Genomic DNA, 22,125 nt, shown 5'->3' on the forward strand with positions numbered 1-22,125 from the left:
AGCCGCGTGCCTCCCCTCTCCCCACCACCCCAGCCTGGCCCAGGCAGCCGCGTGCCTCCCCTCTCCCCAACACCCCAGCCTGGTCCAGGCAGCCGCGTGCCTCCCCTATCCCCAACACCCCAGCCTGGTCCAGGCAGCCGCGTGCCTCCCCTATCCCCAACACCCCAGGCAGCAGCGTGCCTCCCCTATCCCCAACACCCCAGCCTGGTCCAGGCAGCCGCGTGCCTCCCCTCCCCACCCCCCTAGCCTGGTCCAGGAGGCCGCGTGCCTCCCCTATCCCCAACACCCCAGCCTGGTCCAGGCAGCCGCGTGCCTCCCCTATCCCCACCACCCCAGCCTGGTCCAGGCAGCCGCGTGCCTCCCCTATCCCCACCACCCCAGCCTGGTCCAGGCAGCCGCGTGCCTCCCCTCTCCCCACCCCCCTAGCCCGGTCCAGGAGGCCGCGTGCCTCTCGTCTGCTGACCACTCCAGCCTGGTCCAGGCAGCCGCGTGCTTCCCAAAGCCTTCTCCACACGGCAAGCATGGTGAGGCCTTCAAAGGGGAAATCACCCCTGCAGCACCCCTGCAGAACCTCTCCAGGGGCTTCCGTGCACCCGGGTCCACGCGGCTGCTCCACCGACACCCTCATCAGCTCTGGCTCCTCGAGGCTTGGCTGCAGCTCTGCTGACCCCCTTTGGAACCCTCCGACCTCCGCCTCTGTCCCCACTGCAGGGCCAGACATGTTTGACTCTGACCCCATTCCCCAGGCACCACCCGCTGTCACTCCACCAGCCTGTTTGGTTTGACGTGGGGTCCTTGGATTGTCCTGATGGCTTCCTTGTTGAGCACTTGTGCCTCCAGCCCTGCTCGGTTAGAACCCGCCAGGTGCTCCCCCAGGACAGGGGCTGTGTCTGGCTAAGCCTCCGGAAGCTTGGTTCTGCCAGTGATGCTCAGGTGGACTCAAGCTGCAGGTGCCCGAGTCTCCCTCTGCAGAGCTTAGCATGTGGTGGGCAGTGACAGACACTTGTTCAGAGAGTGAGGGACCGACGCACGAAGGCAGCCCAGATGCCACAGCTGGGGGGTCCCCACCAGCCTGGGCCCCCCGTCACCAGCTAAAGCTCAGCTTCTTTCCTTTGCCAGAGGCCTCAAGAGAAAGGGACACCCATGGACTCTGCCTTGGGCCCTGCCAAAGCACAGCGTCCACGAACACATAAAAACTTTAACTCTAAGCCTTCAGTGATCTGGGATGTTTCTCCAGGAAGAAACTTGAATTCCTTCCTTTGGCAAAATATCTTCAGGCTTGAGTCATACGAGGGTCAGGCTGGAACCCCGTGTGGGGAGCTGAGCCTTCTACACTGTGACAGGAAAGCCACCTGGGGAGCCAGGGAGCGGGCCCGGGGCTAAGCACACCCTGGGGTGCTAATGCCAGCACAGTGTACGGCCCGCTCTGGGACCCCTTGCCAGCGTGGCCCAGGAGAGATAGTCAGGAAGACTGGGAGGGCCAGGAGACGACTACATGAGCCTCCACTTCCTCCTCTGTGCGATGGGATCCTGCCCAGGCCTGGGGAGGAAGGAGCTGGTTAATGCTTAAGAACCTACACACATAGGAGAACCCACACGCACAAGGGAACCTACATGCACAGGGGAACCTACACACGGGGGAACCTACACACACAGGGGAACCTACACATGGGGGAACCTACACACACAGGGGAACCTACACATGGGGGAACCTACACGCACAGGGGAACCTACACACAGGGGAACCTACACACACGGGAACCTACACATGGGGGAACCTACACGCACAGGGGAACCCACACAGGGGCACCTACATGCACAGAGGAACCTACACACAGGGGAACCTACACGCACAGGGGAATCTACACACGGGGGAACCTACACACAGGGGAACCTACACACAGGGGAACCTTCACACGGGGGAACCTACATGCACAGGCACATGCCCCATGTTGACTACCTGCGGCACGTATCTGCAAATAATCATGAAATGTGCGCTACTCGTGAAGTGTAAATTCTGGACAGACAACTGACTCTCACAGAATGCTTTCATGAATGTGTGCTCAAATCCTGTCTCCACGGTTGGCCCCTGGCAGCCACCACCAATGAGCACCACACGAATGCTGGCTGGTGTTTCTGTTTCCGTTTACAAACCACAACAAAGGTGGAAAGGAGACATGCAGGGGAACGTCACCTGTGAGTCTACGACACGGGAAATGTCCTTGCTGAACGAGGTAGCTGCTTTCCAATGGCAGAATATTTTCACAAGGCTTTTACGCCATTCATAACGAACCGCTACAGACATCACACAAATTTTAGCTTCATCTGCACGTTAACACTTTCCTCATCACTTTGGTAAGTCTACAACACAAGGAGAAGCGAGGCCCTGAGTGGCGGCAGCGCCCCGCGCTTGGTGCACACACTCCCGCCCCACCAGCGGCCGTCATCGCACACAGTTTCCGCCACACACGCGGCAGGCCCAGGGAACCTCGGCAGCACACGCAATAGTAAAATGCAATCAAATAATTCAGAAGCGATGGGGTTCGAGTATTCAATGCCTTTGCTTTCAACATAATTAATCTAACTGCAAGATTATGTACTTTCATTTTTATTAATGGCCAACTCACAGAATTCCTGAAAACCCAGCAATCAGCTCCTGGGAACTCGTGTGAGCTGCCTCCAGATCCCTCCTCTCACACTGCTGCGGCAGCGGCCCTGATGGCCATGAGGGCACAGGGCTCTGTGAAGAGCCGCAGCCTCCCCTCACCCACCTCCCTCCCAGCAGGCTTGGGACAGATGCGTGAAATAGAAGGTGAGGTCTAAATGCAAAATGAGAGTTCCTGAGAAGCCCCAAGGGGTCAAAGAGCCTGGGAAGCAGGAAGCAGCAAGCCAGGAAGGCCGCCTCCGAGGCAGGAGGGGGTGTGTATGGCAGCACTGAAGCCTCGGGGTGGGGTGGGTCCATCTCTGACTCAGGGCCAGCAGACTAACCTCTAGCCCCATCCTGGCACCCTGCCCTCCACACCATGGAGGCCCCTCCCTGGCCTCCAGGATGCTGCCCAAGCGATGCCCTCTGTCCGAGATGGCCTTCCAAGCCACTGGGTAACCTGCCACCCAGCCCAAGTCACTCTCTACTTTCAATCACATCAACCTGCCTGGGGAACCCATAGCCACCACATACCACAGCGACAGCGGCTCGGGGACACAGGGAACACTCGCCTGTGCAGGGCTGGGGGTTGCCTCCTGGCCCTCTGTGCCTCCAGCACCGGCTGGGGTTGATCCACATCTGCTCCAGTCGCCTGAAGTACCACCGGGGCTGGAGAGCCTGGAGGAGTGGGCATGTGTCCCACTATCCACTGGATCATCTCGAGCACAGTCATGCAGTGGGTCACGGCAGCCAGAAGCCAGGCCCAAGCTGGCCACAGCTATATGACCTCAGACAGAGGCCCCTGCTCAGGGCTGTTAGAGGACGACTTGAAACAGTGCCGGAAAGATTCAGCAACCTGCCCAGCCAGCAGCGGTAACAACAGCAAAAACACAGCCCTACTCTCCAAAAAAGTGTTCCACAAATGCTGCTCTCACGCCCCACACATCACCACTGCGTAACCACGGGCGCTGGGGAGGCAGCACTGTCTTGTGGGTGTGGGAGCCAGGGCAAGAAGTTCTGAGACCATCCCAAGACGCCGCTAGTCACTACGAGCTCCCGAGCAGGAACCCAAGCCCGGAGTCCACGGGAGGGGCAGGAAGGGCCTGTGGGTGAGCAGGGGCTGTGGGCAGCCACAGGAGAGGACCACGGCACCCAGAACACAAACAGCGGTTCAGCCTGGGGGCCCCGAGAAGCAGGAGACTGCATCAGAGAAGGTGCAGCAGCCTTCGGCCGCCCATTGGCCACCACGGCTTGTCCTTGCCCCAGCTGTAGACAAAGCAGGCCCACACCCTCTGCTCCCATCCCTGCATCAGCCCTAAAGGCTTGAGAGTAAGGTTCCTTGCGCCAGGCTGCCCAGGTCAAGCCAGTCCTAACCCTCAGTTTCCAGGTCTTTAGGTGGAGGTTAGCAGGGGCATCAGAGCACAGGTGTGAGCTCAGGAGCCCATCTTCAGGGGACCCGGGCCACAGTCCAGGCTTACACCAGCTTGGGCCTTGAGAGGAAGTCCCAGGCAGATGAGGGCTGGCAGCACCTGCTACAGGCTGTTCTCAGGACTCAGCACTGTGCCCTCACTTCCCCCAGGCCTCCCACACACCCGAGCCTGCTCAATACCACCAACTCCTGACACCAAGGAGAGAGGGCCTTCCTCCAACAGGCCAAGGACGTCATCCAAATCTAGGTCCGCAGCACAGCATCCATGGTGAGGAAAGCACAATAACAGTCACAATAACAACAGTACCATCAGCCAGCCTCAGTGGCTCACGCCTGAAATCCCAGTACTCTGGGAGTCCAATGCAGGAGAATCGCTTGAGCCCAGGAGTTCAAGACCAGCCCAGACAACACAGCAAGACCCTGCCTCTACAAAAAATAAAAGATAAATTAGCCAGGCGTGGTGGTGTGCACCTGTAGTCTCAGCTTCTCAGAAGGCTGAGGCAGGAGGGTCACTTGAGCCACGAGTTCAAGGCTGCAATGAGCTACGACTGCACCACTGCACTCCAGCCTGGGCAACAGAGCGAGACCCTGTCTCTTCTTCTTTTTTTTTTTTTTTCTTTTTTCTTGAGACAGAGTCTCGCTCTGTCTCCCAGGCTGGAGTGTGCAGTGGCGCAATCTCGGCTCACTGCAAGCTCCGCCTCCCGGGTTCACACCATTCTCCTGCCTCAGCCTCCTGAGTAGCGGGTACTACAGGCGCCCGACACCATGCCCGGCTAATTTCTTTTTTTTTTTTTTAGTAAAGATGGAGTTTCACCATGTTAGCTAGGACGGTCTCGATCTCCTGACCTCGTGATCCACCCACCTCGGCATCCCAAAGTGCTGGGATTACAGGCATGAGCCACCACACCCAGCCGAGACCCTGTCTCTAAAAATAAATAAATAAAAATAATGCCACCAATAGTTCCATCCACACCTCAGAAAGGCAGCCTCTGCCCAATAAGCTCTCAGAGGGTACAAACCAGGATGAAAGGACAAGAGTGACAAGCTCCCAGCAGCGTTCATCTCCCCCACCCCAGTCACAATGTTGAAAGGAAGAAGCATTTACTAAGCCAACTGACAAATGGGTAAACTGAGGTTCAGGGAGGCAGGGTGAGAGAGAAGTGGCACAACAGGAGCACGAACTGACTCCACTGGACTCCACAGCCTGAGCTTGCTTGAACCCCAGGACAGCCCCAGAAGCAGCTCAGTACCAGTCACCCCACCCTCCCTAGCATATGCCTCTATTAATCCATCCATCACACTGTATGACAGCTCACAGGCCCCTCTGCCTAGAAGCCTGAATGGGGACCCTGGCAGAGTGACTGCACAGATGTTTACTTTTTATTTAATTTTTTTTTGAGATGGAGCTTCACTCTTGTTGCCCAGGCTAGAGTGCAATGGCATGATCCTGGCTTACTGCAACCGCCTCCTCCCCGGTTCAAATGATTCTCCTGCCTCAGCCTCCCGAGTAGCTGGGACTACAGGCGCCTGCCACTACGCCCGGCTAATTTTTTGTATTTTTAGTAGAGTCAAGGTTTCACCATGTTGGTCAGGCTGGTCTCCAACTCCTGACCTCAACTGATCCCCCCGCCTCTGCCACCCAAAGCGCTGGGATTACAGGTGTGAGCCACCGCGCCCAGCCTGCACAGATATTTATTTAAAGAAAACAAAGCTGGCAAGAAAGCTAAGTTTAGGCGCAGGTAGGCAAGCAAAAACCACTGTGTTGTAGAAGCAGATTAACTAAGCCACAGGAAACACATTGAGGGATGCATTTCTAGTGGAAACAGTCTTTTTCCAACTCTCTCCATCCCTCTTAGCAACCAGGGCTTGGGAATATCCAGCCAATGAGACGGCCGAAAGGAAACCCCTTCTGGATTCCCCGGATTCACCATGTCTTCTTGCCACAGCCCTTGCCCAGTTTCCCACAGGCCGAAAGCTATCTGAAAGCAGGCTGTTCCCCAGACGTGTTTCTGCATCAGAGGCTGCAACATCACGAAGGCACAGGGAGCAGCTCCTAGGTGGGGTTCAACAAGCCCCATCTGTGAGAGGCCGGGCGGTGAACGCCTTCAGCCCAGCAGGCCACGCGGCCTCTATAACTTCCCAACTCTGCTGTGGTGCAAACGGGCACGGCTGTGTGCAAATCAGACCTCATTTACAAAACAGGCAGAAACTGAGCAGTGGGTGGCGTGTGGTCCGTGGGCTGTCACTGACCGTCTCTGTCCGGGGTCCACAGATGCCTGGCAGAACGAGAACGCTCACAGAAGCCCCTGTCCCCACTAACCCACGTCAGTGACAGGGCAGACCAGAAGGAACCGCAGCCCTCACCAGGCACGCAGGTGCTCCTTGAAGTGGCCCGCGCATCACACGTTCGTGCGTGGGCCTTGCCACCATCCAGTCCTCTTAAGGGAAGAGTGAGGAACAAGGCGTGGTCCCTGGCCAAGCCGGGGCAGCCTGGACACTCTCCAAGTTCCTGGGGGCAGAAGAAGCTTGGTGAAGGATCCCACGTGCCACCATCCACCCTCTTATCCAACCTGGGCTGTAGCCCAGGGACTTCTCCGCACCATCCCAGGTCCCACCCAAGGCAGAGGAGCCAGCAAGGAGGGCGCCACATTCGGGGGTGCTGGAAGGCGAACCAACTCACAATAGCCACCAGTGTAGGCCCCGTCCACAGCAACCGGGCTGCCCCTCAGGTTTCAGAGAGGTGCCTCTTACTGTCCAAGGACAAACAACAACACAGTGAAGAAGACTGTGAAACCAGCCCCAAGCACCGCCTCCTGCCTGGGGCACCACGGCCCTCCCCATGGGGTGCTCTGCAGGCCCTGCTCTGCTGTTCCACGTCCCCAAAGCACTCCCACTCCACAACGTGGGATCCAGTGTGTGCATGGGCCTCTCTGACCATCAGCATGCCGTGTCCCTGAGGCCCAGCACGTGGCCTGGCACCAAAGAACTAGCAGCAAATGAACGGGTGAGTCAGGTGGATTTTAAAGAAGTTCCTGGGTCCCTGGGCAAATCTAGTACAGAAGTAAACCCACGTGGCCTTAAGTAGCTCCTCCAGTGAAAAGAGCCTTTGTGTACCTCCAAAAGGCTACCTTCCCTTCTGTCAACTTCTATTGTTTAAATGTGGCCCAGCTGAGGTCAAAGGGCTCCGCCAGGTCTACCAAGAGTCTCCCACATGGACCAAGCCCTGGGATATGTACAAGCCCAACACAGGACTACCCCACACAGCAGGCTGCAGAACACCTTCTGTGTTCAAGGAAGCACACAGCCAGGAGAAGAGCCCAGGCTCCTGCTCGGAGGGCAACAGGATCGCCTGAGGCCAAGCCGGCCCAGACAGGAACCAACGCCACTCAGCAGTCTGCAATGTATACCTGTGCTGCAAAACCCAAGGGCCAAGAAACAAAAATAAAAATGTTTTGGGCTTTTTGGGTTTTTTTGTTTTTTTTAGAGATAAGGTCTTATTCTTTCATCCAGGATGGAGTGCAATGGCACAATCCTAGGTCACTGTGGCCTCCCAACGCAGCTTCTGGGGTAGCTGGTACTACAGGAACGTGCCACTGCCCAGCTTTTTTTTTTTTTTTTTTTTTTTTTGAGACGGAGTCTCACACTGTGGCCCAGGCTGGAGTACAGTGGCACCATCTCGGCTCACTGCAAGCTCAACCTCCTGGGTTCACGCCATTCTCCTGCCTCAGCCTCCTGAGTAGCTGGGACTACAGGCGCCCACCATCACACCCGGCTCATTTTTGGTATTTTTAGTAGAGACGGTTTCACCCTGTTAGCCAGGATGGTCTTGATCTCCTGACCTCATGATCCGCCCGCCTCGGCCTCCCAAAGTGCTGGGATTACAGGCATGAACCCCTGCGCCCAGTCCTGCCCAGCTAATATTTTTAAAATTTTTAGTAAAGATGGAGTTTCACTATGTTGCTCAGGCTGGTCTCAAACTCCTGATTTCAAGCTATCCTTCCACCTCAGCCTCCCAAAGTGCTGGGATTATAGGCATGAACCACCACAGCTGGCCAGGAAAAATAATAATAATAATACACACACACACACACACACACATTTCGAGACAGAGTTTCGGTCTTATCGCCCAGGCTGCAGTGCAGTGGTGCGATCTTGGCTCACTGCAACTTCCGCCTCCCGGGTTCAAGCAATTCTTCTGCCTGTGCCTCCCAAATAGCTGGGATTATGGGCACCCGCCACCACACACAGATAATTTTTGTATTTTTAGTAGAGACGGGGTTTCGCCATGTTGGCCAAGCTGGTCTCCAACTCCCGACCTCAGGTGATCCACCCGCCTCTGCCTCCCAAAGTACTGGAATTACAGGTGTGAGCCACCGCGCCCGGCCCAAAATATTTTAGAAGCAAGATCAAAAATCGGTAAGGTCCACTTCACACGTATTGCCCAGGTAAGCACCTGCCAGCTGGGGTGCTCTGATAGTCCAGTCTTACAGAAGGGTCTCCTGACAGGCCTGAGAGCACAGGCGGCCCTAACAGAAAACCAGAGAAGCACGTGTTTTGGCTGCGGGCTGCAGGCTGGATGGGCTTGCCAAGGGGCAGCTCGCCATCCAGTAGGGACTAGGGAACAAGAACAAGGAGCAGGCAGTGCACCTTAGAGCTGCGGTACTGCACGTCCAGGAACCACAATGACCAAGCCAGGCACCAAGTGTTTAATGAGCACCTACTGCGCACCCGACAGGACCCTCAGTGCAATGATACAGAGGAGGCGAGGCCAACAAACCCATGGAGCTGGGAGTGCTGCCCTAACTGTGGAGAAGACACCCCATGGCCCCAGCACCAGCCCAGGAAGGTGCTCAGAGGAAGAGCCGTGGCACCACAGGCTGAGGGCGTGAAGGACGGGTCGCGGCCTGCAGAGGAAGGGCACGCCAGGACAAGGGAGCAGCACATGTAGGGCGCTTTTGCCAAAACAAACCAGAAAGGAGCTGGTGGGAGCAGAGAGGCTGTGGTAAGGGTAAGGCACGTGGTCCCATTCCAAGCACAGCGTGGGGCACCCTGGCCAATGGCTGGAAGAGGCCTGAAGTGGAAATACCAGTTAGGAAACCATGGCCAGGCAGAGGAGAGAGGGCGGTGGCTGGGACTGGTGCGGGTAGCAGAGATGGGAGCCTAGCAGGCATGTCAGGATTCATCCAGGGAGGAGCAAGGGCAGAGAGCGTCGGGCGAATCCCCTGGCACCCCCACGTTAATGGTGGCCACAGCCACGCTTCATAAGGGACAGTAACCTGCCCGGTGCCTCCTGGCCACACCTGACTCAATCCCTACACACCAGCCTGTGGAGGGCTGGTTCCTGGCTCCCTACACCTGTCTCCAGTCTGGCAGGTACTAAGAACCCGTAACTATTGGTGACTATTATTATGATCCCTCCTTTTTTGTTGTTATTATACTTTAAGTTCTAGGGTACATGTGCACAATGTGCAGGTTTGTTACATATGCATACATGTGCCATGTTGGTTTGCTGCATCTATCAACTCGTCATTTACATTAGTCCCCTGGCCGGGGGACCAGGGGCACCGGGCTGTCGGAGCGAGGTGGGGTTGGCAGCAGAGCTCTGGACTCACTGGATTCTCAGGCAAATGCTCTGGCCTGGTTCCAGTGCCCACAGTTGGGGAAGGTAAACCACAGCCACATAGGGGGCCAGGGAAAACAGGGCAACAGCACCTCAAAAAATTCAAAACAGAACTACCATGTGACCCAGCAAACCAGCTTCTGGGTATATATCCCAACAGCTGAAAGCAGGAACCCAAACAGATGCTTGCACACCCATGTCCACAGCAGCACCATTCACCAAAGCCAAGAGGTGGCAACAACCCAAGTGCCCGTCCAATCGGTCAATAAGCCCACGCAGAGATGCTCAGCGCCAGTCAGTAAGTCCATGCAGAGATACACAGTCCCGGTGATAAGCCCATGCAGAGATGTCAGCCCTGGTCAATAAGCCCACACAGACATGCTGAGCCCTGGTCAATAAGCCCACGCAGACATGCTCAGCCCTGGTCAATAAACCCATGCAGACATGCTCAGCCCCGGTCAATAAGCCCACGCAGACATGCTCAGCCCTGGTCAATAAACCCATGCAGACATGCTCAGCCCCGGTCAATAAGCCCACGCAGACATGCTCAGCCCCGGTCAATAAACCCATGCAGACATGCTCAGCCCCGGTCAATAAGCCCACGCAGACATGCTCAGCACTGGTCAATAAGCCCATGCAGACATGCTCAGCACTGGTCAATAAGCCCATGCAGACATGCTCAGCCCCGGTCAATAAGCCCATGCAGACATGCTCAGCACTGGTCAATAAGCCCATGCAGACATGCTCAGCACTGGTCAATAAGCCCATGCAGAGATGTCAGCCCTGGTCAATAAGCCCACGAAGAGATGCTCAGCCCCGGCCATAAGCCCACGCAGACATGCTCAGCCCTGGTCAATAAACCCACGCAGACATGCTTAGCCCCGGCCATAAGCCCATGCAGACATGCTCAGCCCCGGTTAATAAGCCCATGCAGAGATGTTCAACCCAGTCATCACCAGGGGAAATGCAAACCAAACCACAAGGGGAGACCCCTTCACACCCATTAGGACGGCCATGATCAAAAACTCAGAAAACAACAAGTGTTGGCGAGGATGGGGAGAAACTGAACCCTTGTACACTGTTGGTGGGGTGTAAAATGGTGCCACTGCTATAAAACACAGTATGGAGGTTCCGCAAACTATGAAAAATAGAACTACCATATGATCCCACAATCCCACTTCTGGGGATACTTAAAAGAACTAAAAGCAAGGTCTCCAAGAGATATTTGCACACCCAGAGGACAATATGACACCAGAACAAGGGCGAACACGGAGGACATTATGTCACCAGAACCCGGGAGAACCCGGAGGACATTATGTCACCAGAACCCGGGAGAACCCGGAGGACATTATGTCACCAGAACCCGGGAGAACCCGGAGGACATTATGTCACCAGAACCCGGGAGAACCCGGAGGACATTATGTCACCAGAACCCGGGAGAACCCGGAGGACATTATGTCACCAGAACCCGGGAGAACCCGGAGGACATTATGTCACCAGAACCTGGGCGAACCCGGAGGACATTATGTCGCCAGAACCCAGGCAAACCCAGAGGACATTATGGCGCCAGAACCTGGGAGAACCCAGAGGACATTATGTCACCAGAACCAGGAGAACCCGGAGGACATTATGTCACCAGAACCAGGAGAACCTAGAGGACATTATGGCGCCAGAACCCGGGAGAACCCAGAGGACATTATGGCGCCAGGACCTGGGTGAACCCAGAGGACAATATGACACCAGAACCCGGGCGAACCCGGAGGACAATATGGCGCCAGAACCTGGTTGAACCCAGAGGACATTATGGCACCAGAACCTGGGCAAATCCAGAGGACGTTATGGCGCCAGAACCTGGGCGAACCCAGAGGACAATATGACACCAGAACCCGGGTGAACCCGGAGGACATTATGTCACCAAAACCCGGGCGAACCCAGAGGACATTATGGCGCCAGAACCTGGGTGAACCCAGAGGACATTCTGCTCTGTGAAAGGAGGAAGTCATAAATAGACAGACACTGTGAGATTCCACTTATCTGCAGTCCCCAAAGGAGTGAAATGCACAGAGACAGGAAGTGGATTGGGGGGTGTCAGGCTGGGGAGAGGCTCTGGAGAGTCAGTGCTCCGTGGGTGTGGAGTTTCGGTTGCGGAAGATCAAACGTTCTGGGGATGAATGGTAGTGACGGTTGCAGAACAGTGTGAATGTGTTTAATGCCACTAAATGCCACACTCAGAAATGGTTAAGATGGTACATTGTGTTATGTCTATTTTACCACCATTTATACAGAGAGAGAGAGAAAACCAATCCTCTCTTTGAAAATCTACAAATTGAATGTAATTTCCCTCAAAAGAAAAACAACAGATTTTAGAAGAACCAAGACAATCTGGATCTAAGGTTTATAGGGAAAAATAAACAAGCCAAATAGCCAGGAAAATCCTGAAAAGCCAGATTGATGGGGGGAGGCCAGCCCGCCAGCCCTGCCACGCAAACGCAATGGGGCAGCAGCCGTGTTCGAAGCATGTTAATGGTGCATGAACAGACAACAGAGCCATGAGAAGGTACAAAAACAGACTCAGACCCAATTGTGGTAAGAGGCATTTTAATAGGAGGGCATGAGATAAATCACTCCACCAACCACGTTGGGACATCTAGGAAGCTACCTAGAAAAAGATAAGGCTGGCTCCATACCTCACACCTTCCCAAAATAAATTCAAATTAGACCAAAGATTTGAATGCAGAACAGGGAAAGCACGAATGTAGCAAAGGTGGGCCTGGAGGGGCACTCATAACCTTGGGACTGAACAAGGTCTGTCCCAGCGAGACACGGAACACAATAAAAGAGAAGATACATTATGTTAAAAACAAATGTTTGCAAGGCAAAAACCTCCATAAGCAGTCAGACATAAATGATAATGTGGGGAAAAAAACATTTCAACACACATCACGAAGGATTCATTTGCTTGCCATGGATAAACATTCCAATAGAAAAATGGACAAGAGGCCAGGTGTGGTGGCTCACGTCTGTAATCCCAGCACTTCGGTAGGCCAAGGCAGGCAGATAGCGAGGTCAGGAGTTCGAGACCAGTCTGGCCAACATGGTGAAACTCCATCTCTACTAAAAATACAAAAAGTAGCCAGGTGTGGCGATCCGTGCCTGTAGGCCCAGCTATTCAGGAGGCTGAGGCAGAAGAATTGCTTGAACCCAAGAGGCGGAGGTTGCAATGAGTCGAGATTGCGCCACTGCACTCCAGCCTGGGAGACAGAGACTCTGTCTCAAAAAAAAAGAAAAAAAAAAGAGAAAAATGGACAAAAGATGAAGTAAAAACAAACAGCTCTTAAACATATGAAAAGATGATTAACCTTCACTTATGAGAGAAACACAATTTTTTTTTTTGAGACAAAGTCTCGCTCTGTCGCCCAGGCTGGAGTGCAGTGGTACGATCACAGCTGACCGCAATCTCGACCTCCCAGGCTCAGTGATCCTCCTGCCTCAGCCTCCCGAGTTGCTGAGACTACAGGTGCACGCCACCATGCCCGGCTACTTTTTGTACTTTTTGTAAAGACAGGGTTTTGCCATGTTACCCAGGCTGGTCCCGAACTCCTGGACAACAGGATCTCCCAAAGTGTTGGGGTTACAGGTATCAGTCACCGTGTTCAGCTGATAAATACAAACTAAACTGCCTTGAGAAACCACTTCCTCAAAAGACTGGCAAAGAGGCACAGCATGTGGGTGTGGGGTCAGGGGACACAGGCTCTGTCCTACGTGGAGAGTGGCGTGGAGGGCAATTCTGCAATATCCAACGAAACGGCGCTTTAACTTCCAGAAAGCTCTCTGAGTCTCTCACACACACGATGGCGGCAGGGCAAGGCCATCTCCCAGCAGCATCGTTTTCATGACAGCAAAAAGGCTGGACCCACCCACGTGGGGACAGTCCACGGCGCAGCCCCACAGCCTCGCAAGGAGCGAGGACCCCGGTGCGCCACCATGGAGAGCACACCGCCGACGCAGTCCCTCGCCAGCATGTGCCTGGCCATGTGTCTATGGAAACGAGGAGGAGGAGAGGAGAAAAAAGACAAAGATAGAAATGTGCCCAGGAGCTGCCCAGGAAAGGCTGGCGTGGAAGCAGGACCGACGGAGGCCTCTGAAGACAGGAACTGGGGGCTGAAGCCATCAGGAGCCTTGATCCATGGTGAGTTCGGAATCCTGAAAGCATCAACTATTCTATAGTAAACTAAATTTTTTAACTTAAAAAAAAGTTTTTTTTAGAGACAAGGTCTTGCTCTGTCACCCAGGCTGGAGTGCAGTGGCATAAGCACAGCTCACTGCAACCTTGAACTCCTGGGCTTCAGGAATCCTCCCACTTCAGTCACCCAAGTAGCCAGGGCTACAGGTGTGAGCCACCACGCCAGGCTAATTTTTTTTTTTTTTTTTTTTCTGAGACAGAGTCTCGCTCTTATTGCCCAGGCTGGAGTGCAGTGGTGCGATCTCACCTCACTGTAACCTCCGCCTCTCAGGTTCAAGTGATTCTCCTGCCTCAGCCTCCCGAGTGGCTGAGATCACAGGCACGTGCCACCACGCCTGGCTAATTTTTGTATTTTTAGTAGAGATGGGGTTTCACAGTGTTGGCCAGGCTGGTCTTGAACTCCTGACCTCAGGTGATCCCCCTGCCTTGGCCTCCCTCCCAAAGTGCTGGGATTACAGGCGTGAACCACCACACCTGGTCTAATTTTTTAATTAAATTAAAAATTTTAATAAGAAAAATTAAAATCAAAACAAAAAAACCGAAACACCCTAGTTCACACGGCAGAGAATCTTGCCTAAGACCTAAACCAGAGGTTCTGAAAGTGTAGCCCAGGAACCCTAGGGATTCCTTTCGGGGGACTCACAAGATCAAAACTATTCCAGTGATAACCCGAAAATGCTGCTCGCCTTTCCCACACTTGCCCCCTGGCAGCTGCATGGTGTGATGCGGCGGCCAACGGGTCACAGAAGACAAGGTGAGCCAGCTGTCTCCTGACAAATGAGACCCCGAGGAGAGCTGCAAAATGTTGGCACCTCTCTTCACCACTAATTCTTTTTTTAGCAGTGATTTTTTTTTTTTTTTTTTTTTTTTTTTTTGAGACAGAGTCTTGCTCTGTAAGCCAAGCTGGAGTGCAGTGGTACAATCTCGGCTCACTGCAACCTCCACCTCCCAGATTCAAGTGATTCTCTTGCCTCAGACTCCCGAGTAGCTGGGACTATAGGCACCTGCCACCATGTCTGGCTAATTTTTGTATTTTTAGTAGAGACAGGGTTTCACCATATTGGCCAAGCTGGTCTTGAACTCCTGACCTTGTGATCCGCCCGCCTCGGCCTCCCAAAGTGCTGGGATTACAGGTGTGAGCCACTGCACCTGGCCCCGAGTAGTGATTTTTTTAAAAAGAAAGACATGCTATTTGTGTTAACATGTAATCGATTTATACTTGCATATTTCAGTAAATTAATAAATCTTTTTAAATTTCTTAGTTTTGACTTTTTTTTTTTTTTTTTTTTTGAGACGGAGTCTCGCTCTGTCGCCCGGGCTGGAGTGCAGTGGCCGGATCTCAGCTCACTGCAAGGTCCGCCTCCCGGGTTCTCGCCATTCTCCTGCCTCAGCCTCCCGAGTAGCTGGGACTACAGGCGCCCGCCACCTTGCCCGGCTAGTTTCTTTTTTTTTTATTTTTTAGTAGAGACGGGGTTTTACCGTGTTAGCCAGGATGGTCTCGATCTCCTGACCTCGTGATCCACCCGTCTCGGCCTGCCAAAGTGCTGGGATTACAGGTTTGAGCCACCGCGCCCGGCCAGTTTTGACTTCTAATAGCGAGTAGCAATGAATACACCCCACAGGCACAAAGACTCGCCAGTGTCCTCCATCACTTGAGGCTGTAAGGGGCTCTGTGACCTGGGCTTAGCACCTGAGTGTACAGGATGCACCTGCCGCCTTGCTCCGCTGTCTCCTCCATGCCTGCCTGTGCACTGTCTATGCTTTCCCCACTCAGCATTCCCGTCCCTCTTTTGGTAAGGACCCTGCTCTCCACCGGAAATGACCCATCCCGTGGTGAGGGGCTGCCAGTCACATGCTCTGTCTCATCACGGGAATGAAGCCACAAGGGAAGTAGGAGGAGGCATGGAGGGTGAAAAAGCACCACGTCAAAGGAGGGGGAGACCAGCGACCCAGCCAGAGCACCCCAAGCAGCTCCACATCGCGGGCCCCTGGCCCCAAGCTGGCAAAGCTCCCCTCCGCTTAAGCGAATCTGTGGGGGCCCCTTTCTATTTTGCATGCTCTCTCTGCTGGGGCTTTGGGAGACCCTCAGCAGTGGCCCACGTCCCACCACTGGAACAGGGTGACAGCTCCAGGTGACAGCTGCAGGCACTGGTCACAGGCAGGTGATTCTCTCACAGGAGGGCACAGGTGTCACTGGCCTTTAGAAATCAAGGCATAAAACAGTCGATTCCCAAGACAGACACCTCGGGAAGAATACTTTTATGACGAAAAGACTCTTCCACTCTCCACAGGACCCTTTGACAAATAACCAGCAAGCTTCCTGGTGGCTTTCAGGTAAGGTCAGATTCGCAGTCATCCACTCTGCAGACAATCCTACGGGGAGAAAGTGCCGCTGGTGGCGAGACACACATGGGATTCTCACTGACTCGTGACTAAGGAGTCCCCACGCGGGGAAAGCCTTCCGACGGTCACTTTTCTGCAAAAGCAGTCACACCTCACAACACGCCTTTGCTCCAGCAACAGCAAACATGGAACTCGTGGGCACGTGGGGCCATGATGCTCCATGGTGCTGACTTCAATCTCCATCTTCCAGACAGAACCAAGATGCTCATTTCAGAGGATGGAGCTAATACGTTAAATGCAGGTTGCTAGGTAATTTTTCACTAGGTAATTTTAATTCTCAAAAAAGTCAGTGTCAGCCAGGCACGGTGGCTCACGCCTGTAATCCCAGCACTTTGGGAGGCTGAGGCGGGTGGGTCACCTGAGGTCAGGAGTTCGAGATCAGCCTGGCCAACAGGGTGAAACCCCATCTCTACCAGAAATACAACAATACAAAAACTAGCCCGGCGTGGTGGCAGGAGCCTGTAATCCCAGCTACTCAGGAGGCTGAGGCAGGAGAATCACTTGAACCCGGGAGGCAGAGGTTGCAGTGAGCCAAGATCATGACACTGCACTCCAGCCTGGGGGACAAGAGTAAGCCTCTGTCTTTAAAAAAAAAAAAAAAAAAAAGTATCTAAAAGCACAACTATGAAACGACCAGCTCAAGCTCTGAAAAGCCACAAGCCATCTGCAAATTGCGAAACTGACAACGCAAGCAATCTCACACACAGGCCCTGCCCGTGCCCAGGACGGCCCAACAGCAGAAATATCTGGGCCCCTCATTGGTCCCATCTGTTGACAAAGGTTCCAAAAATCTACTTCTTGTGTGCCAGGAATTCTGTCAAGGTCTTGATTCTGTCTAGGATGTCCTGATCCGACCCTCCATCTCTGTCACTGCCTCTGTGTCAGACAGTTCCCTGGGACCCACATCCTCCTCTGGGGGTGCTGCACGGCACTGAGCTGGTGGGCACCAGAGGCCACCAGAAGAGCTCACAGCCCTGCCACCCCCACCCTGGCCCTCTGGGTGTGGGGCGGCTCCTGTCTCTCGCGTTACCCTTTTCCCATGCATCTCCCCTCCTGGTTCCCCTTCTTTCAGCCCCAGCCTGAAACCCACCACGCAGCTGCTAAGGGTGCTCTCCAGACAAGGCCAGCTCCGCCCTTCCCCGCTGGCCCGCACGGGTTTGAGGACTTGACTCGCAGCGTCAGCTCCTAGTTCTGATTTCAGATATGTTTGCCCCTCGAGGAGCCTGGAGCTGTACCACAGGCCCTGTCTGACCTCAGGGTCTCCCCACCTTCTCAACAAGCTCCTTCCTCCAAGCAGACCCCCACATACCTCAACTAACCGGAAGCTACCACCTAGACCCACGGGTGAGCTAGGAGCCGGCAGTCAGCAAATCACAGCAAATCAAGCCACTAACCAACCAGCACTGCTTTTCTACAAAGTGGGAGAGAAAGCAACTTAGGGGCCTCCAGGCCAGGACTCATCCGGGACAAGGTCTTACGGCTTGCACAATTAGAATCCTCTGGCAACAAACACCGAGGTGCAAATGACAAGTCCATCCACCCTTCCCTCTTGCTCTCCATTTCACAGGCACTCCCTCCCCTCCACTTATCAGAGCAGCAAAAGACACCCAAACATCTCGCTCGAATTCTCATTAAATTTTCACCAAAACAACGCCACCCAGCCAGGTGCAGTGGCTCATACCTGTAATTCCATCCCTTTGGGAGGCTGAGGTGGGCAGATCACTTGAGGCCACGAGTTTGAGACCAGCCTGGCCAACATGGAGAAACCCCATCTCTACTAAAAATAGAAAGAATTAGCCGGGCGTGGTGGCATGCACTTGTAATCCCAGCTACTCAGGAGGCTGAGGCACAGAAATCACTTGAACCCAGGAGGTGGAGGTTGCAGTGAGCTGGGATTGTGCGACTGCACTCCAGCTTGGGCGACAGAGCAAGACTATCTCAAAAACAAAACAAAACAAAAGGCCACCAATGCCAAAACCTAATGGACTAAAAAAATGCAACTAACCAGAACATGCTACCTTGTACAGTGTTCTAAAGGCAAGTTCTACCAGCAGATAATGGTAAAAACAAAACAAAACCTACATGTCACCTAAACTTGCCCCGAGAAGGCAACTTGCAAATCAAACTGTACCTGTTTTTGTCCTAATTAAAACCATACCCAAGGCCAGGCACAGTGGCTCACGCCTGTAATCCCAGCACTTTGGGAGGCTGAGACGGGCGGATCACGAGGCCAGGAGATCAAGACTATCCCGGCTAACATGGTGAAACCCCATCTCTACTAAAAATACAAAAAATTAGCCGCGCGTGGTGGCGGGCGCCTGTGATCCCACCTACTCGGGAGGCTGAGGCAGGAGAATGGCGTGAACCTGGGAGGCAGAGCTTGCAGTGAGCCAAGATGGCACCACTGCACTCCAACCTGGGCGACAGAGCGAGACTCCATCTCAAAAAAATAAATAAAATAAAATAAAATAAAATAAAATAAAATAAATAAAACCATGCCAGAAAATGCCCTGAAACTTGAGCAAGAGAGACAGAAGAGGGAACTACCACCCAATGAAGTTTCTCTGGATCTAAAGAAGATTCCAACTCACCACATCATCTTGTCCTCATACGCCTTTGGGGGCTTCATAGCATTTTCTCCTTGGGGAAACCTTACCTCCTAAATGTCAAACTCAAACAAACCCCCTTTAAAATAGCCTTGCTCAGCAGCATGCCTCCTGCCAGGAGGGACACAGGGCACTGAGCAGGAGCTGGTCTGTATGCCACCTCCAGAGCCCACACTTGGCACCTGCAAGGCTCCAGCAGCCAAGGAAACTTCTCACTCCTGCTGAGCCACTTTATAGCCCTCCACGTCAAGGGACCCAAAGGTCTGGCTGCATATTCCCAGGGGAGGGCAGGACTTATTGAAAGCAGGCGTGGAGACTGGCTTAACCAGTCGAGCAGGTTGACGGAAGGATGAACGCTGAGAAGGGTGGCTCCGGATTCCACCTGGAGGCAGCAGTTGAGCCAGCCCTGCAGCCATCCAAGCTCCGCAAAGGAGTGGAGGTCTCAGTGACAGGTGGAAAAAAGGCCCAAGAGGACAAAAGAATGCTGCTTTTAAAGCCTAATCTCGGCGGGGCATGGTGGCTCACACCTGTAATCCCAGCACTTTGGGAAACTGAGGCCAGTGGATTACCTGAGGTCAGGAATTCAAGACCAGCCTGGCCAACATGGTGAAATCCCACCTCTACTAAAAATACAAAAATTAACTGGGTGTGGTGGCATGCACCTGTAGTCCCACCTACTCAGGAGGCTGAGGCAGGAGAATCATTTGAACTCGGTGGGGGGTGGAGATTGCAGTGAACTGAGATTGTGAGATCGTGCCACTGCACTCCAGCCTGGGCAACAGAGCACATGAGACTTCGTCTCAAAAAAAAAAAAAAAGAAAAAAGAAAAAAAGAAAAAAAGGCTAATCTCTAAATTCCAAAAGGAAACATGATTCTATCAACTGGTTCAACTGAGAAGAGAAAGACCATTCAAGCCCCCTGCCAAGCACTCAACAACCCAGGGGGCACGGGCACCCACCCACAGAGGGTTGGTGACAAAGACTTTGGGCCTGTGGCCAGATGGCCCTGGAGTCCCTGCAGGACCCTGCAGAAAGGGCCGCCGGTGACATCTGTCATCCTGGCCACACTTACGTCTGTGGAAACTGATGGCTATCAGCCTCATAAATGTGATTTCACAAGGTGAGACTCCAGCCCTGGATGGCACAAGCCGGCAGCCAGAGTCCCTATCCACGGGAAGCAGGGGGCTGGGCCCAGCTAGTCCTTGTCCTCATGGTCAATCCAGGCAGCAGAGAAACTGCGCCAGGCAGCCCTCTGACCTCCCGTCACGGTGCTGATCCAGAACAATGCACGATGATTCCAACAATGTGTCCACAGAGTGAATTATGAGAAAGTGAACCCATCCTAATACACTGAAGCAACACTTCCAGCACAGAGTGCGTCCAGGGTCTGGCTGCCCGTCCCACCAGGATAGCAGATTCTTTCTGACCCTCTGCGAGCCCCTTGGCCAGCACCCACTCCTCAGCCTCCCTGGGTGAGCTGGGAAGGTAGCCAGGGTACAGAAACAGCATTGGGTGTTAAGGCCAGGGACCTGGAGGACCTCGCTTAGTGGCTGGCTCTGAGACCTGGACAAGTCACGTATCACCCTGGTACCTGTCAGACGGGGTGCTCACCTGCCCATGCGGTTACCTGCCTGTGTGGCCTGGGCTTGTGGTTCTCCGGGTGTTTGAATCTTGGTCCCCTGACCGGCTGCAGGGGTCCCTGCGATGATTTGGAGGGGCAACTGGAAAGGGCTGTTCTGGTGGCTGTAGGGGGCGGGGTCAGGTGCTCAGAGGGTTCAGGGCAGGAAGAGGGGACTCCCATGGGTGTGCCCAAAGCCAACCTCACCTAGGGCTGAGCTGCCTTGAGGGGAGCCTGTTTTTCTCTCAAAATGTGGAATCCTCTCACCTCTGTACCCCCGTGTCCCTACTGACCACCAGGCCCAGAACATCAGGGCACCACCTCCCCTTTCCAGACACAGGGCCAGGCCCATGGGCTGCAGGATGAGAGTCCTTTGGGTGGGGGACCCTTGTGGCATTACAGGGAGAGTCACAACCCAGGAAAATAAAGTCAGAAGAGGCACTATGTCCAGGGGCAGCCAAGTTAAACAACAGTCCCGGTGGCGAATCTCCCCCACGTCCCCACCTGGATTGTTTCAGAACCCTGAGGCGTGGAGACCTGCTGTGTCGCATGGTCTCTATCTGTAGTTAGTTCCCACACCCGCCCTGGCGGGGCATGGTGGCTCACGCCTGTAATCCCAGAACTCTGGGAGGCCAAGGCGGGCAGATCACGAGGTCAGGAGATCGAGACCATCCAGGCTAACACAGTGAAACCCCATCTCTACTAAAAATACAAAAAATTAGCTGGGCATGGTGGCGGGAGCCTGTAGTCCCAGCTACTCAGGAGGCTGAGGCAGGAGAATGGCATGAACCCGTGAGGCGGAGCTTGCAGTGAACCGAGATGGCACCACTGCACTCCAGCCTGGGTGACAGAGCGAGACTCCGTCTCAAAAAAAGAAAAAAAGAAAGAAAGAAAACATGCCCCTCTTGGGCACCTGCCACTGACTTCACTTCCCCACCCTGCGTCTCCAGGGGAAGGGCACACTCTCCCCCGGGCCACATGTGGGGCTGGGGTGTGGACCGAACTTCCCTACTGCTTTGCCTCAAGACCAGACCACACAGTCCACAGGAGTCGGGCACGGCAGGTACCTCGGTTTCGGAGCACTGCACTCAGAGCAGCAGAAACAAACCTGGTGCAGTCAGAAGGCCCAGGTCCCGACGCACTGGTTACCAGCAGCGGACACAGGCGTGGCAAACCACAGACAACAAGAGTGCTGGCTGGGCCGGAGCCACTCCAAACCGCTTCAGAACATGTGGGGCGCCCTTCCCGACCCCCGGCCCCAGCTCCCCGTGCTGCCCCCTCCCCACTGGGCTTGCAGGGCAGCAACCCTCCCCTCCCTCCTAGGAGATGCCAACTCGCCCGGGACCAGGACAGCCCCAGCCTCCATCTCCAGTCCGGCCCCCCTAGCTCCCCAGGGCAGGACAGATGCCAGGGCCAACTGTCCCGAAACCAAGCTCCGCTTTACCCCGGACATCTCTGTACCCGAAGCCTCCTGAAACACCTGCCCCTCCGACCAGAGGTCCCTCACCACCCACACAGGCAATGCCCCTTCCTCTACCAAGGGCCCCACAGAAGGCCAGGAGC

The 22,125-nt window shown here is 54.4% G+C and overlaps 2 protein-coding genes across 6 annotated transcripts in view; one reads left to right on the forward strand and one right to left on the reverse strand.

The window, feature by feature from the left end:
* Positions 1 to 22,125, reverse strand: part of GRAMD4 (GRAM domain containing 4) — a 116,060-nt gene that overhangs the window by 75,282 nt on the left and 18,653 nt on the right. The window lies entirely within an intron of this gene.
* CDPF1 (cysteine rich DPF motif domain containing 1) overlaps positions 11,776 to 22,125 on the forward strand; it is a 376,436-nt gene continuing 366,086 nt past the window's right edge. Inside the window, exon 1 of the mRNA XM_050806118.1 lies at positions 11,776 to 11,779. The gene's annotated coding sequence lies outside the window, so the exon portion shown is untranslated. The remainder of the gene's footprint in view (positions 11,780 to 22,125) is intronic.

This window comes from Macaca thibetana, chromosome 10 (assembly GCF_024542745.1).
Source record: "Macaca thibetana thibetana isolate TM-01 chromosome 10, ASM2454274v1, whole genome shotgun sequence".
NCBI classification, from domain to species: Eukaryota; Metazoa; Chordata; class Mammalia; order Primates; family Cercopithecidae; genus Macaca; species Macaca thibetana.